We start from the raw sequence: 15,686 nt of genomic DNA, 5'->3' as shown, positions 1-15,686 counted from the left end.
GCAGCCTCACCACTAGATGCCACTAAAATTTACACAATGCACCTTTATATGTCATGAACAGCATTATTGTAAACAGTTCCTTGTGGTGCACTTATACTGTTAGTATGATTTTATATAAAAAACTGTCATAATTTAGAAATAAAAGCCATTTTTCCCACCCTAATTTTAGCACTCTGATTTGAATGCTCTGTTTTGAGACTTCCATGTAAAAACACTGCTATGATTAGCTAACATCTAGAATGCATTATAATTGTACCAAATCCTTGTTAAATGTACATAAAGATTTCATCCTAGCCTGTAAGACTGTACATTTTAAAAGGGTCATGAACTGGCTTTTAAAAAAAAAAAAATAATTATACTGTTGTCTGAGGTCAACTTATGACATTCTTGTGGTTTTTACATTCAAAAACATCATAATGAATAAGTAATAGGCTATTTTCTATCCTGGTTTTGAGCCTCTCTCCTGGAACGCTCGGTTTTTATGGGCGTGGCTCACTGAAGACTTGGAAGTAAACGCCCACTGCTAGGATTGGATAAGATTTACATATTTAATGAGTTTCAGCTCCCCTATCAGTACATGTGGGAATTGTTTTGAAAGCATGTGGGAAAACGGCAATCGGAACACAGCACAAGCCCTTCAAATATCACGTAACACGTGAACAATGCACATCAAGAAAGGAATGTTATTTCACTATTTAAGATAGCCCGTCGCCAGGCCGGGCTTACGTTTTGGTAGCCCGTCTGGAAAACGCATAACCCCGGGACGTTGGGCTTTGCGAGCCCTGGCCCATACATGTCAGAGTCTGATCCCAAATCGCAATGAACCAACAACACCACAAATAAAGGATTCTCCAGCCTGTGACAGCGTGCTATGGTATATAGATATCAAACGATCTGTAACAATGCAATATATCACATATATATATATATATATATATATTTAAAAAAAAAATGTACTCACATAAATGTGTTGCTTCATTCATTCATTCATTCATGTAATCTCATCCTGTCTGCAAATCCAGTTTCTTGTTTACAAACGAATCCGTGGTGAAATGAAGGAACAAATGCACAATGTATTCCCCACGTGAGCTGGATATTCATTAAAAATAAAGTTCATCCATGCATTCATAATATTGTTATGAACGAATTAAGCTTATGCGGTATGTTTATTGGTTAGAAGTTCGATCTGGTTTAGCTTTATGTAGGCCTATATCATCTCAGGCATGAGTCGTTGGGCAGGGCTACATAATCAGGATTTGGTCTTCTTCTGTTGAGGCGGTGTTTCACCACACAATGGCGTCAAGGTAGCCTGACGTCGTCATACTCAATTCTAGTCAGAATTTGAGTCTGATACTGCTCTGTTGGGCTGTGATTATGGGGCGTGTTTCAACCGAACCAGGAAAGACCTCAATTGGATAGACCTACAACCAATCAGAGCAACGGAGCGACCAAGCTACGCAAAACGTTAGTTGTCAAATGTCAACAGAACTCAACTGCACTGTGTTGCCAAGTCCACGGGTTGAAGCGACCCCAATTATGTGATATACAGACCCAGGAATGCGAATTTTAGCAGGCAGCCCTGCCAAATTAACACATATTTTACCCCCCAAATGCCTTTTTTTCCCGGAGAACCCCCCTGGAAAGCTATTGGGCTTGTTTTTGGCTAGTTTTGAGGAACGTTAGCAATTGGGCGGGTTTCGTTGTAAAAACTTGGCAACCCTGTCTGCCCGCACGCTGGAATAAGTAGCCTAACGTTAGGAGAAAAAGATGAGTGTAAACGATCTTTGCCGTGTTGTAAAAAAAGAATTTAAGGCTACACAGAGTACTTACCAACACGATCATCATTTCTGAGAGAAATAGTAAAGGTGAATGCATATGTGGCAGTTTGCTCTCTTAAGCGCAATACAATACCAATTATGGCACAAAATAGACTACGCCACCCCGGAAAATGGGCCGGGGACCCGTTTGTACTTCAAGTGCAAAGCACACAGATCCGTGGTGACTGGGTCAGATAACAGACAAGGAAACGTTTCAAATCGTTTATTAAATACAAATAGGAAAAATACCAAAAGGCATAATACAAACAAACATCAGAATAAATATGTCAACCATAGCACTTATCCATTTCAGAATTGGGGATTCAGTTCGCCTCCCCGGTAAACACTGCAACTAGTGCTCTCACCACACAGCACCCAATCACTCTCTGTGAACACAGCAAGCAAGAAGCACACCACCACCACACCAGAGGACGTGGGCGTTGAACTGGCACCCCAACTCTGGGTAAAAGAGAAGAGAGGACAAATTAAGACATAAGCAACCATACACACACGCACACACACACACCTTCCACGTAATAGTCTTTTGGTTGAACCCTTATCACATATGGACAGTTGGAATCAGTTTACACAAAAGAAATAAAAGCAACCACTCACTGGCCAACGCTCATTAATAGCTTTCCAACACTGCGTCGCCTGATGGTTACAGTATTTTAAAAGTACACCCTTCTCAGGTCGGATTTAGAAATACATGAAAGACATTCAAAAACAGACAATAACAATTTTACAACTGTAAATACTTTAAATGACAATGTCTCTGCTAAAAGAGAAGAATAGGAATGACAACCCAGTTATTCGCCGCTGTACGCCAGCCCAAAGATCAGCACTGAATTTGCTAGGTTTGGAAAGCGTCACTACGGCCGAAAATGCGCTATTGTTCCGGCTGTCTCAAGACGGATGAGAGATAAGAGAAAGCATTAGTCAGACGATCACAACAAATGCACTGTTCCAGTAAGAGTCACTGAGAAATGGTCAAGGAGTTTCTGGCAAGGGGAAACACAATCCAATCGGTCGTCACTAAGCCCAGATACTCCCACCAAGCCTGCTGTAACACCACCCCTGTATTACTAAAAAAATATATAACACACGATAATTGTAATTTACACATTTATGGTCTCATGAACTTAACATTGACCTGCGTAGGACTTACCGGTAAATAGTGAATCACACTGCTCAGGGCACTCAATAGGGTGCGAATTATAGGATCAATCACTACAAAAACAATACATCACATCGTTTATAATTTGCGAATTTTAGGTCTCGTGAACCGGATATTAAAATGAGTATGACTTACCGGTAAATAGTGAATCACATCGCTCAATGTACTCAATAGGGTGCAAATTACAGGCTTTCCATAACGGATATGTTATCAATGAGTTTACAGTCCTCCTCAGTCGCACTGTGAATTGAACGAGTCTTAAATTAGCTTTTTTAACGCACGTTCAGAATTAAGCAGCTACCAACATTTCTTACCTCCCGAACGTAAACACTGTGTGCCAGGATGACGTCACTTCCAGAACGAGAATGACGCGCTCCTTTAGGCGTCATTCCCGTCCCCTTTTTATATCTGCCGCGCATACCCGGTCCGCCCCTAATCATTATCATGGAGCGTATCACCACACATATATGAACAAGTTCTCCGTTTAGGATTAGAACAAATTCAACCCAAGCGCTCTTTGATGACGTGCATGATTACGTTAATGTTTATCATCTGTCCATCATCGTCTAAAGTCCGCCCTGACAATTTCATTGGTCCGAACAGCTTCTGTTCAGGCATAATTACTTCTCTATTGAGCAAGTCCAGACCGAACTGCCCGAGTAAAAATGTTGTGGGCGGGGCTAAGTTCGGCTGGCATCCAGGCTAATGTCAAGGTGTGGCATATTCTGAAATTGATCGTTTGCTGGGCCTGGTGTCTATAAAAGATTTTCTTTGACTAACAAGGACGTTTTCAGCTCTGAAACTTACAGGATATTCATATATTACCATTAACTTGTATATCAAAAGCTCAAAGGAAAGTTGATTTCTCAATTCAGGACCCCTTTAATTTTATAAACTGTCCTAATAGTATTAGTTAGACAGCAGATGTAATATACAGTGGGGCAAAAAAGTATTTAGTCAGCCACCAATTGTGCAAGTTCTTCCACTTAAAAAGATGAGAGAGGCCTGTAAATTTCATCATAGGTACACTTCAACTATGAGAGACAGAATGAGAACAAAAAATCCAGAAAAGCACATTGTCTGATTTTTAAAGAATTTATTTGCAAATTATGGTGGAAAATATTTGGTCAATAACAAAAGTTTATCTCAATACTTTGTAATATACCCTTTGTTGGCAATGACAGCGGTCAAATGTTTTCTGTAAGTCTCCACAAGGTTTTTACACACTGTTGCTGGTAGTTTGGCCCATTCCTCCATGTAGATCTCCTATAGAGCAGTGATGTTTTGGGGCTGTCACTGGGCAACACGGATTTTCAACTCCCTCCAAAGATTTTCTATGGGGTTGAGATCTGGAGACTGGCTAGGCCACTCCAGGACCTTGAAATGCTTCTTACGAAGCCACTCCTTCGTTGCCCGGGCGGTGTGTTTGGGATCATTGTCATGCTGAAAGACCCAACACTAACAGACGGCAGACAAATGGCAATCCACCTGTCCATCAAAGTGGCCACGCCCTTAATGGAAACACCACCATCTCTGTATACCTATATTGTCTGTGTGGTGAGGTGGGCGTGGTTTTCGCGAGGTCTGCGGGCGGAGAGAAGGAAAGGATCCGAGCGGTGAGTAAGCGGCTTGAGCGCTGATTAAAAACACCTGTCTTTGATTACAGTAATTGGCGTGGAGAGAGCTATAAAGCCACTGCGAGAGAGAGATGGAGAGAGAGAGGGACTGGGACACCACTGCTGCTATCTGCCTGACCTGTGCCAAGAAATATTGAATGCTGGAGAAAGTGGTTAAAAGCTGCTATAGTTTGAGAGCTGTTTGCGCCCGTGAGCGCTGTTATTCTGAGTTATATTATAAATAAAGAGCACGTGTCCCAGTCACGCCGACCCCTGTCTTCTTCCTTCCTTACCCTACATCGAACCTTCATCACACTGGTGCCGAAACCCGGGAGGGAAGAAGAACGCCGCCGCCATGCAGTCTCCGTCAGGTACGCCGTTTGCGGACATCATCCACTCGCTGGCAGGTCTTCATCAAGAGCAACATGAACAAATGCTGGCCATGAGGGAGGAGCAGGGCAAGAAGTTCGAGCTGCTCCTCCAGGCTCAGCAGGAAGACCGCCAGCTGTTCCGGAGCTGGATAGACCGGGAGGATAAGGCCACTCCCCACTCATCATCTGACCCGGCGGCTTCCGTCCCCCTCTTGAAGATGCGTCCCCAGGACGACCCTGAGGCGTTCCTGGACCTCTTTGAGAAGTCCGCCGAGCTCCGGGGGTGGCCCACCGTGGACTGGCCAATGCGGCTACTTCCGTTGCTGTCCGGAGACGCACAAGTAGCCGCCCACCAACTGCCAGTCCAGAACCTCCTGGTCTATCAGGACCTGAAGAGGGCCATTCTACAGCGGGTCGGCCGGTCCCCGGAACAGCACCGTCAGAGGTTCAGGACCATGAGCCTCGACGAGTCCGGCCGACCCTTCGTCTTCGCCCAACAGCTCCGGGACTCCTGCCGCAAATGGCTGATGGCCGGGGGGAGTGACGTCGAGGATGTAATCGATCGCGTGGTACTGGAGCAGTTCGTCGGCAAGCTACCCAAGACGACTGCGCAGTGGGTCCAGTGCCACCGCCCGACGTCGCTGGACCAGGCCATCCAACTGGCGGAGGACCAAATGGTGGCGTGCCCTGGGGTCGGCGAACCCCTACCATCTGCCTCTCTCTCCTCTCTCTCTCTCCCTTTTGTCTCCTCCTCTGTTCCTGCTCCTGTCTCTCTACCCAGGTCGCGAGGGGCCCCCGCCCCGAAACTGGCGCCCAGGTGGAGGACGGGATCCCCAGCCGAGCCTCCGGTGACGTCACGGGCTCCGCCTAAAGGGCTGGGGATTCCCACCGGCTCTTTTGCGGCTACCTCTTCCCCTCCGCTCTCTCCACGCCAATTGCGCGAGCCGCTTCCTGCCACCAGGGTAGCGGTGAGGTCTGGGCCGGCTTGTTGGCGCTGTGGGGACCCTGGACACTTTGTGGATCGCTGTCCAGTCATGGAGGTCGGGACGCTGATCCGGGTCCCCGATGAGCCGCAAGCCGCCCCCGGTCAGGCCGGCCTGTACCAAATACCAGTGAGTATTAAGGGGGGTACGTATCATGCTCTGGTGGATTCAGGTTGTAACCAGACCTCCATCCACCAGAGTCTGATTCAACCCCGGGCTTTGGTTAATAGCCGCGTGGTTAAGGTGCGGTGTGTGCACGGGGAAGTGGTGAATTATCCGCTGCTGCCGGTTCAGATTCATTTTAGGGGACAAAAGCATAGTGTTGAGGTTGCAGTTAACCCGCACCTCCGGCACCCGATTATCTTGGGGACGAATTGGCCGGCATTTAATAAACTGATGGGTTATTTATGCTCGGGTGCCTCTTGGGGAAAGAGAGACCGAGGCAGGACCGCGGTGGTTCAGCTCGGGGAAGCTCAGCCGGGACCTCGGGAACCTGATTCAGGGGAAATGAGCGCTCTGCAGAGAACTATTCTCTCTGAGCGCGATGACTTTCCCCTGGAACAGTCCCGCGATGAAACGCTCAAACATGCGTTCGAACAGGTCCGCTCCATCGACGGCCGACTTCTCCGACCTGACCAACCGCTCTCCTACCCCTATTTTACGGTCATCAAAGATAGGTTGTATCGGGTAACCCAAGATGCCCAGTCAAAACAAGATACAACCCAGTTGTTAGTTCCAAGGAGCCGTCGGGAAATGCTTTTCCAGGCGGCTCATTCTAACCCAATGGCCGGACATTTAGGTCAGACAGCGACACTAAACCGTCTCATGGCCCGCTTCTTTTGGCCGGGCATTCACGAGAACGTGCGCAGGTGGTGTGCCGCGTGTCGTGAATGTCAGTTGGTGAATCCTCCGGCCACCCCAAAAGCACCATTGTGCTCCCTTCCTCTAATGCAGGTCCCCTTCGAAAGAATTGGTATGGACCTCATCGGGCCATTAGAACGGTCTGCACGTGGGCACCGCTTTGCGTTGGTTCTTGTGGATTACGCAACACGGTACCCTGAAGCAGTGCCATTGCGTAATATTTCCGCTAAGAGCGTCGCAGCGGCACTGTTTCAGTTAATCTCCCGAGTGGGAATCCCGAAAGAGATTCTCACTGATCAGGGCACGGCATTTATGTCACGTACAATTCGCGAACTATACGAGTTACTGGGCATTAAATCGATCCGCACGAGCGTCTATCACCCACAAACAGACGGTCTGGTGGAACGATTTAATCGCACGTTGAAAACCATGATTCGGAAGTTCGTGCGGGAAGATGCCAAAAATTGGGACAGGTGGCTAGAACCTCTGTTGTTTGCCATACGGGAGGTCCCCCAAGCCTCCACGGGGTTTTCCCCCTTTGAGCTCCTCTATGGACGCCAGCCCCGCGGGGTTTTAGACGTCCTTAGGGAGACTTGGGAGGACGGACCTTCGGATAGCAAAAACGAAATTCAGTATGTCCTGGACCTGAGAACAAAACTCCACACTTTGGGGCGGCTGTCAATGGAGAATTTGTTGCAGGCTCAGGACAGACAACGTACGCAATACAATAGGGGCTCTAGATTACGTCAATTTGCACAGGGAGATAAAGTACTTGTATTGCTTCCCACATCTAACTCTAAATTGCTCGCCAAGTGGCAAGGGCCCTTTGAGGTCACACGGCGAGTTGGCGATCTCAATTATGAGGTTCTTCGTACGGATAGGGGCGGGGCACGTCAGATTTATCACCTCAACCTTCTAAAAAAATGGTCTGAGGCGGAGTCGGTGTTGCTGGCGACGGTAGTGAGCGGGGAGGTGGATCTCGGACCGGAGGCACTCCCAAAGCCTAAATCCGCTGCCCTGGCCCTTGGTGGAGATCACCTCTCACCCTCGCAGCTCACCGACTTGAAAAGGTTGCAGACAGATTTTGCCGACGTGTTCTCGCCCCTTCCCGGTCGAACGAATCTCATCCATCACCACGTTGAGACGGAACCGGGTGTGGTCGTTCGTAGCCGCCCGTATCGCTTGCCCGAACACAAAAAAAAAGATAGTTCAGAGCGAATTGGAGGCAATGTTAGATATGGGGGTAATAGAAGAGTCCAACAGTGACTGGGCGAGCCCGATCGTTTTGGTTCCAAAGCCTGACGGCTCCGTTCGTTTCTGCGTGGATTATAGAAAAGTCAATGCGGTGTCTAAATTCGACGCTTATCCAATGCCCAGGGTTGACGAGTTGCTGGACCGGCTTGGTGCTGCTCGCTTTTATTCGACACTGGACTTAACTAAGGGATACTGACAGATCCCCTTATCTCCTTTGTCCAAAGAAAAGACAGCTTTCACCACGCCGTTCGGGTTACACCAATTTGTCACCCTTCCTTTCGGCTTGTTCGGGGCTCCAGCGACCTTTCAGCGTCTGATGGACAGAATTCTCCGGCCGCACGCTGCATATGCCGCTGCCTATCTGGATGATATTATCATCTACAGCGGGGATTGGCAGCGTCATATGCAGCATTTGCGGGCTGTCCTGAAGTCTCTGAGGAGGGCTGGGCTCACGGCCAACCCAAAGAAGTGTGCGATTGGGCGGGTGGAAGTAAGGTATCTGGGCTTCCACTTGGGTCACGGGCAGGTGCGTCCCCAAATTGATAAGACGGCAGCGATTGCGACCTGTCCCAGACCCAAGACCAAAAAGGAAGTTAGACAGTTCCTGGGGCTGGCGGGATATTACAGAAGGTTTGTGCCTAATTATTCGGACCTCGCCAGCCCGCTGACTGATCTAACGAAAAAGGAAGTGCCAGATACGGTTCAGTGGACGGAGCAGTGCCAGCAGGCTTTCACCAAGATAAAGGCTGCTTTGTGTGGCGGACCGCTATTAACGGCTCCTGACTTTTCTCTCCCTTTTGTCCTGCAGACTGACGCATCGGACCGAGGGCTGGGCGCTGTCCTGTCTCAGGAGGTGGAGGGTGAAGAACGGCCGGTGCTGTACATCAGTCGTAAGCTCTCTAAGAGAGAGACGATGTACAGCACCATAGAAAAGGAGTGTCTTGCCATCAAGTGGGCCGTTCTTACTCTCCGCTATTACCTCCTGGGACGGGATTTCACCCTCTGTTCGGACCACGCCCCCTTGCAGTGGCTCCATCGCATGATACCAACGCGCGGATCACCCGGTGGTATCTGGCTCTTCAGCCCTTTAAGTTTCAGGTGGTCCACAGGCCGGGTGCTCAGATGGTTGTGGCCGACTTCCTCTCCAGGAATGGGGGGGGGGGGGGGGGGGGCTGCAGGCCGGATGGCTCCCCGGCCTGAGTCGTGCGGTGGGGGTATGTGGTGAGGTGGGCGTGGTTTTCGCGAGGTCTGCGGGCGGAGAGAAGGAAAGGATCCGAGCGGTGAGTAAGCGGCTTGAGCGCTGATTAAAAACACCTGTCTTTGATTACAGTAATTGGCGTGGAGAGAGCTATAAAGCCACTGCGAGAGAGAGAGATGGAGAGAGAGAGGGACTGGGACACCACTGCTGCTATCTGCCTGACCTGTGCCAAGAAATATTGAATGCTGGAGAAAGTGGTTAAAAGCTGCTATAGTTTGAGAGCTGTTTGCGCCCGTGAGCGCTGTTATTCTGAGTTATATTATAAATAAAGAGCACGTGTCCCAGTCACGCCGACCCCTGTCTTCTTCCTTCCTTACCCTACATCGAACCTTCATCACAGTCTGCATTTACTGTTGTCTTTTCTTAGTCTTTATGAACGTGTTACTGTCCCTGAGGGAACTGATTTGTTTTTAACCATGCAATGTGCTAAAAATGACAGTAAAGTGACTTTGACTTGTGCACGAGTTTACCTCACGAAATCTGAGGCAGTGTACAGTTTAATGACATAGGCTACAGCAAAATAGAGTGAGAACTAAACAAATATTTAATTACTACAGTAGTAATTTCTCACTAGAAATTACATCAGAAGTGGAAAACATTGGTCAAAACGTACATTTATAAACCGACGAGCCACCCCAACTTTCAAACTCCATCTTTCTTTTTCTAGCTCAACTGTCACTGAATGGAATGCAGAGGATTGTGGGATATCAAAGGCATCGAAGGATACATCTACGCTGCCTTCAAAAATCGATCAGATGAAGGTATCTCACGAGACAGGAAGTGAAGCTAACATTAGTTTCGGACGTCCCTTTATGCCTTCCTACCTTGGAATGTGTCTTCCGAAGGAAGCAGTTTTCGGATACTGTTGTGGGTAGGGATTAAAGTGGGCCGGAACGGTCTGGAACTGTGTTCCGGCACCTCGGATAAATTAATAACTAAATAGATCCAGCGGTCGCAGCGCGAGAGCAGCTGGATCATCTCACGCACAGCACTGACAAACTCGTTCGGCGCTTTCGCCACTCTATTGAACTGATAACGAGCGCCAGGCAGTAGCTTTATCCGTTTGAATACAAGCGTAACATCCTGTGTACAGTAAAGGCTCTGTGGCGAAACTAGCTGAACCAGACTGAATAGCTCCGAGTCCGACCATGTAAAGTGAAGTGTTGGAGGTAAACTATAGGCTGCCTACACGACTGTAATCATGGCCGTAGTCAGCTCACCTGTATATTTTCGAGGTGTAGCTATATAATAAATGTTGTAAAATAATTTAAACCAGATTAGGCATAATAATGAATGTCTGTGTACATATTGTGAATTCATTTATTAAACGTATTTACCTAGCGTTCGTAGTCTTCAGTGAATTCATAAAATATAGGCTAAGAATATCAGTTGACCCTATGTTTACTTTCTTCACTGAGGCGAAAATGAAAAGACTAGACAGAGCTCAGCTTTAGGATGGGAAGAGACAGGAAAAGAGAAGGAGACTGAGAGAATGAGTGATGGAAATGAGAGAGTGATGAAATGAGGAGAGAACAGATAAAAGCTATTTATTATTATTTAGTTATTTTAGCCTTCAAACACCTTAAAATGCACATATGTAAATCAGAGAAATAAAAATTTCTTACTTAATTTCTTTTTTGGGTCCTCACTGGTTTTAAAATTCCTTAAGGCAGTTTTATACTCAAAAGTTGTTGCTGTTTCTGGAAACATGCTTGCTTTGACCTCATATCTGGAGTTAATGCATTTATGATGTTAATGTGTTGCATCTTGGAATATGTATAGGCCTACTTAATATTAAAATTGAATATTCAGACATTATATACTCATTGTATCTCTGTGCTTTGATGATTTAGTAAAAAAAAACAATTCTGTGGTAAAAACGTTGTGGCACCAAGATCAGCTAATATGGAGGCCCTTGGGTTTGTTATTGCCTCAGGGCCCCGCCTGTTCGAAATCCTGGCCTGGTTGCAGTGGAGTTAAAAGTACAAGTCACAGTTCCAATCAATATGGGAGCTATTTTTACTGGATGTGAGACAATATTTGGACCATCATACATTGTTGTTTAAAGTACTTGTATTGCTTCCCACATCTAACTCTAAATTGCTCGCCAAGTGGCAAGGGCCCTTTGAGGTCACACGGCGAGTTGGCGATCTCAATTATGAGGTTCTTCGTACGGATAGGGGCGGGGCACGTCAGATTTATCACCTCAACCTTCTAAAAAAATGGTCTGAGGCGGAGTCGGTGTTGCTGGCGACGGTAGTGAGCGGGGAGGTGGATCTCGGACCGGAGGCACTCCCAAAGCCTAAATCCGCTGCCCTGGCCCTTGGTGGAGATCACCTCTCACCCTCGCAGCTCACCGACTTGAAAAGGTTGCAGACAGATTTTGCCGACGTGTTCTCGCCCCTTCCCGGTCGAACGAATCTCATCCATCACCACGTTGAGACGGAACCGGGTGTGGTCGTTCGTAGCCGCCCGTATCGCTTGCCCGAACACAAAAAAAAAGATAGTTCAGAGCGAATTGGAGGCAATGTTAGATATGGGGGTAATAGAAGAGTCCAACAGTGACTGGGCGAGCCCGATCGTTTTGGTTCCAAAGCCTGACGGCTCCGTTCGTTTCTGCGTGGATTATAGAAAAGTCAATGCGGTGTCTAAATTCGACGCTTATCCAATGCCCAGGGTTGACGAGTTGCTGGACCGGCTTGGTGCTGCTCGCTTTTATTCGACACTGGACTTAACTAAGGGATACTGACAGATCCCCTTATCTCCTTTGTCCAAAGAAAAGACAGCTTTCACCACGCCGTTCGGGTTACACCAATTTGTCACCCTTCCTTTCGGCTTGTTCGGGGCTCCAGCGACCTTTCAGCGTCTGATGGACAGAATTCTCCGGCCGCACGCTGCATATGCCGCTGCCTATCTGGATGATATTATCATCTACAGCGGGGATTGGCAGCGTCATATGCAGCATTTGCGGGCTGTCCTGAAGTCTCTGAGGAGGGCTGGGCTCACGGCCAACCCAAAGAAGTGTGCGATTGGGCGGGTGGAAGTAAGGTATCTGGGCTTCCACTTGGGTCACGGGCAGGTGCGTCCCCAAATTGATAAGACGGCAGCGATTGCGACCTGTCCCAGACCCAAGACCAAAAAGGAAGTTAGACAGTTCCTGGGGCTGGCGGGATATTACAGAAGGTTTGTGCCTAATTATTCGGACCTCGCCAGCCCGCTGACTGATCTAACGAAAAAGGAAGTGCCAGATACGGTTCAGTGGACGGAGCAGTGCCAGCAGGCTTTCACCAAGATAAAGGCTGCTTTGTGTGGCGGACCGCTATTAACGGCTCCTGACTTTTCTCTCCCTTTTGTCCTGCAGACTGACGCATCGGACCGAGGGCTGGGCGCTGTCCTGTCTCAGGAGGTGGAGGGTGAAGAACGGCCGGTGCTGTACATCAGTCGTAAGCTCTCTAAGAGAGAGACGATGTACAGCACCATAGAAAAGGAGTGTCTTGCCATCAAGTGGGCCGTTCTTACTCTCCGCTATTACCTCCTGGGACGGGATTTCACCCTCTGTTCGGACCACGCCCCCTTGCAGTGGCTCCATCGCATGATACCAACGCGCGGATCACCCGGTGGTATCTGGCTCTTCAGCCCTTTAAGTTTCAGGTGGTCCACAGGCCGGGTGCTCAGATGGTTGTGGCCGACTTCCTCTCCAGGAATGGGGGGGGGGGGGGGGGGCTGCAGGCCGGATGGCTCCCCGGCCTGAGTCGTGCGGTGGGGGTATGTGGTGAGGTGGGCGTGGTTTTCGCGAGGTCTGCGGGCGGAGAGAAGGAAAGGATCCGAGCGGTGAGTAAGCGGCTTGAGCGCTGATTAAAAACACCTGTCTTTGATTACAGTAATTGGCGTGGAGAGAGCTATAAAGCCACTGCGAGAGAGAGAGATGGAGAGAGAGAGGGACTGGGACACCACTGCTGCTATCTGCCTGACCTGTGCCAAGAAATATTGAATGCTGGAGAAAGTGGTTAAAAGCTGCTATAGTTTGAGAGCTGTTTGCGCCCGTGAGCGCTGTTATTCTGAGTTATATTATAAATAAAGAGCACGTGTCCCAGTCACGCCGACCCCTGTCTTCTTCCTTCCTTACCCTACATCGAACCTTCATCACAGTCTGCATTTACTGTTGTCTTTTCTTAGTCTTTATGAACGTGTTACTGTCCCTGAGGGAACTGATTTGTTTTTAACCATGCAATGTGCTAAAAATGACAGTAAAGTGACTTTGACTTGTGCACGAGTTTACCTCACGAAATCTGAGGCAGTGTACAGTTTAATGACATAGGCTACAGCAAAATAGAGTGAGAACTAAACAAATATTTAATTACTACAGTAGTAATTTCTCACTAGAAATTACATCAGAAGTGGAAAACATTGGTCAAAACGTACATTTATAAACCGACGAGCCACCCCAACTTTCAAACTCCATCTTTCTTTTTCTAGCTCAACTGTCACTGAATGGAATGCAGAGGATTGTGGGATATCAAAGGCATCGAAGGATACATCTACGCTGCCTTCAAAAATCGATCAGATGAAGGTATCTCACGAGACAGGAAGTGAAGCTAACATTAGTTTCGGACGTCCCTTTATGCCTTCCTACCTTGGAATGTGTCTTCCGAAGGAAGCAGTTTTCGGATACTGTTGTGGGTAGGGATTAAAGTGGGCCGGAACGGTCTGGAACTGTGTTCCGGCACCTCGGATAAATTAATAACTAAATAGATCCAGCGGTCGCAGCGCGAGAGCAGCTGGATCATCTCACGCACAGCACTGACAAACTCGTTCGGCGCTTTCGCCACTCTATTGAACTGATAACGAGCGCCAGGCAGTAGCTTTATCCGTTTGAATACAAGCGTAACATCCTGTGTACAGTAAAGGCTCTGTGGCGAAACTAGCTGAACCAGACTGAATAGCTCCGAGTCCGACCATGTAAAGTGAAGTGTTGGAGGTAAACTATAGGCTGCCTACACGACTGTAATCATGGCCGTAGTCAGCTCACCTGTATATTTTCGAGGTGTAGCTATATAATAAATGTTGTAAAATAATTTAAACCAGATTAGGCATAATAATGAATGTCTGTGTACATATTGTGAATTCATTTATTAAACGTATTTACCTAGCGTTCGTAGTCTTCAGTGAATTCATAAAATATAGGCTAAGAATATCAGTTGACCCTATGTTTACTTTCTTCACTGAGGCGAAAATGAAAAGACTAGACAGAGCTCAGCTTTAGGATGGGAAGAGACAGGAAAAGAGAAGGAGACTGAGAGAATGAGTGATGGAAATGAGAGAGTGATGAAATGAGGAGAGAACAGATAAAAGCTATTTATTATTATTTAGTTATTTTAGCCTTCAAACACCTTAAAATGCACATATGTAAATCAGAGAAATAAAAATTTCTTACTTAATTTCTTTTTTGGGTCCTCACTGGTTTTAAAATTCCTTAAGGCAGTTTTATACTCAAAAGTTGTTGCTGTTTCTGGAAACATGCTTGCTTTGACCTCATATCTGGAGTTAATGCATTTATGATGTTAATGTGTTGCATCTTGGAATATGTATAGGCCTACTTAATATTAAAATTGAATATTCAGACATTATATACTCATTGTATCTCTGTGCTTTGATGATTTAGTAAAAAAAAACAATTCTGTGGTAAAAACGTTGTGGCACCAAGATCAGCTAATATGGAGGCCCTTGGGTTTGTTATTGCCTCAGGGCCCCGCCTGTTCGAAATCCTGGCCTGGTTGCAGTGGAGTTAAAAGTACAAGTCACAGTTCCAATCAATATGGGAGCTATTTTTACTGGATGTGAGACAATATTTGGACCATCATACATTGTTGTTTTGTTGTTGTTTCTTATGTTTTATGATACAGCAAAACTTTTGATTCTGTATTTTGACATTGAAACTGCAATAGGTCTATTTAGGCTGTGATTTATTTCTATTGTAGTTGTGTCTTCAGCCATTTTGGTGTGTTAAATGTTAAGAATTTTTATACTTCCCCTTTTTATGTTTGAATTTACAATGTGAAAAACAAGGTTGTGTTCCATATTATTTTAACATAGTATCATCATCATATCAGTGTAGTTGTAGATGGAACAAAATAAAACCATCAAAATATAAAATAAATAAGTATTGTGATACTTGGTGCAAGTGACACTCTTGTCCCAAAAAGCATTGCTATACCACGATGCTCAATATGTTGTCCCACGGTGAGTCATTTTTCCCTGTTGCACCTACACAAAATTGAGGGTTCCCCCACCTGCCAAATCCCACTTTAACCACTGGTGGGGTTTCATGGCCCTATAGATATTTATAAGG

The sequence above is a fragment of the Gobio gobio genome (genome assembly GCF_949357685.1).
Source record: "Gobio gobio genome assembly, chromosome: 11".
Taxonomy (NCBI): Eukaryota; Metazoa; Chordata; class Actinopteri; order Cypriniformes; family Gobionidae; genus Gobio; species Gobio gobio.
The sequence above is the reverse complement of the archived record's forward strand: the minus strand, read 5'-3'. Positions refer to the sequence as shown.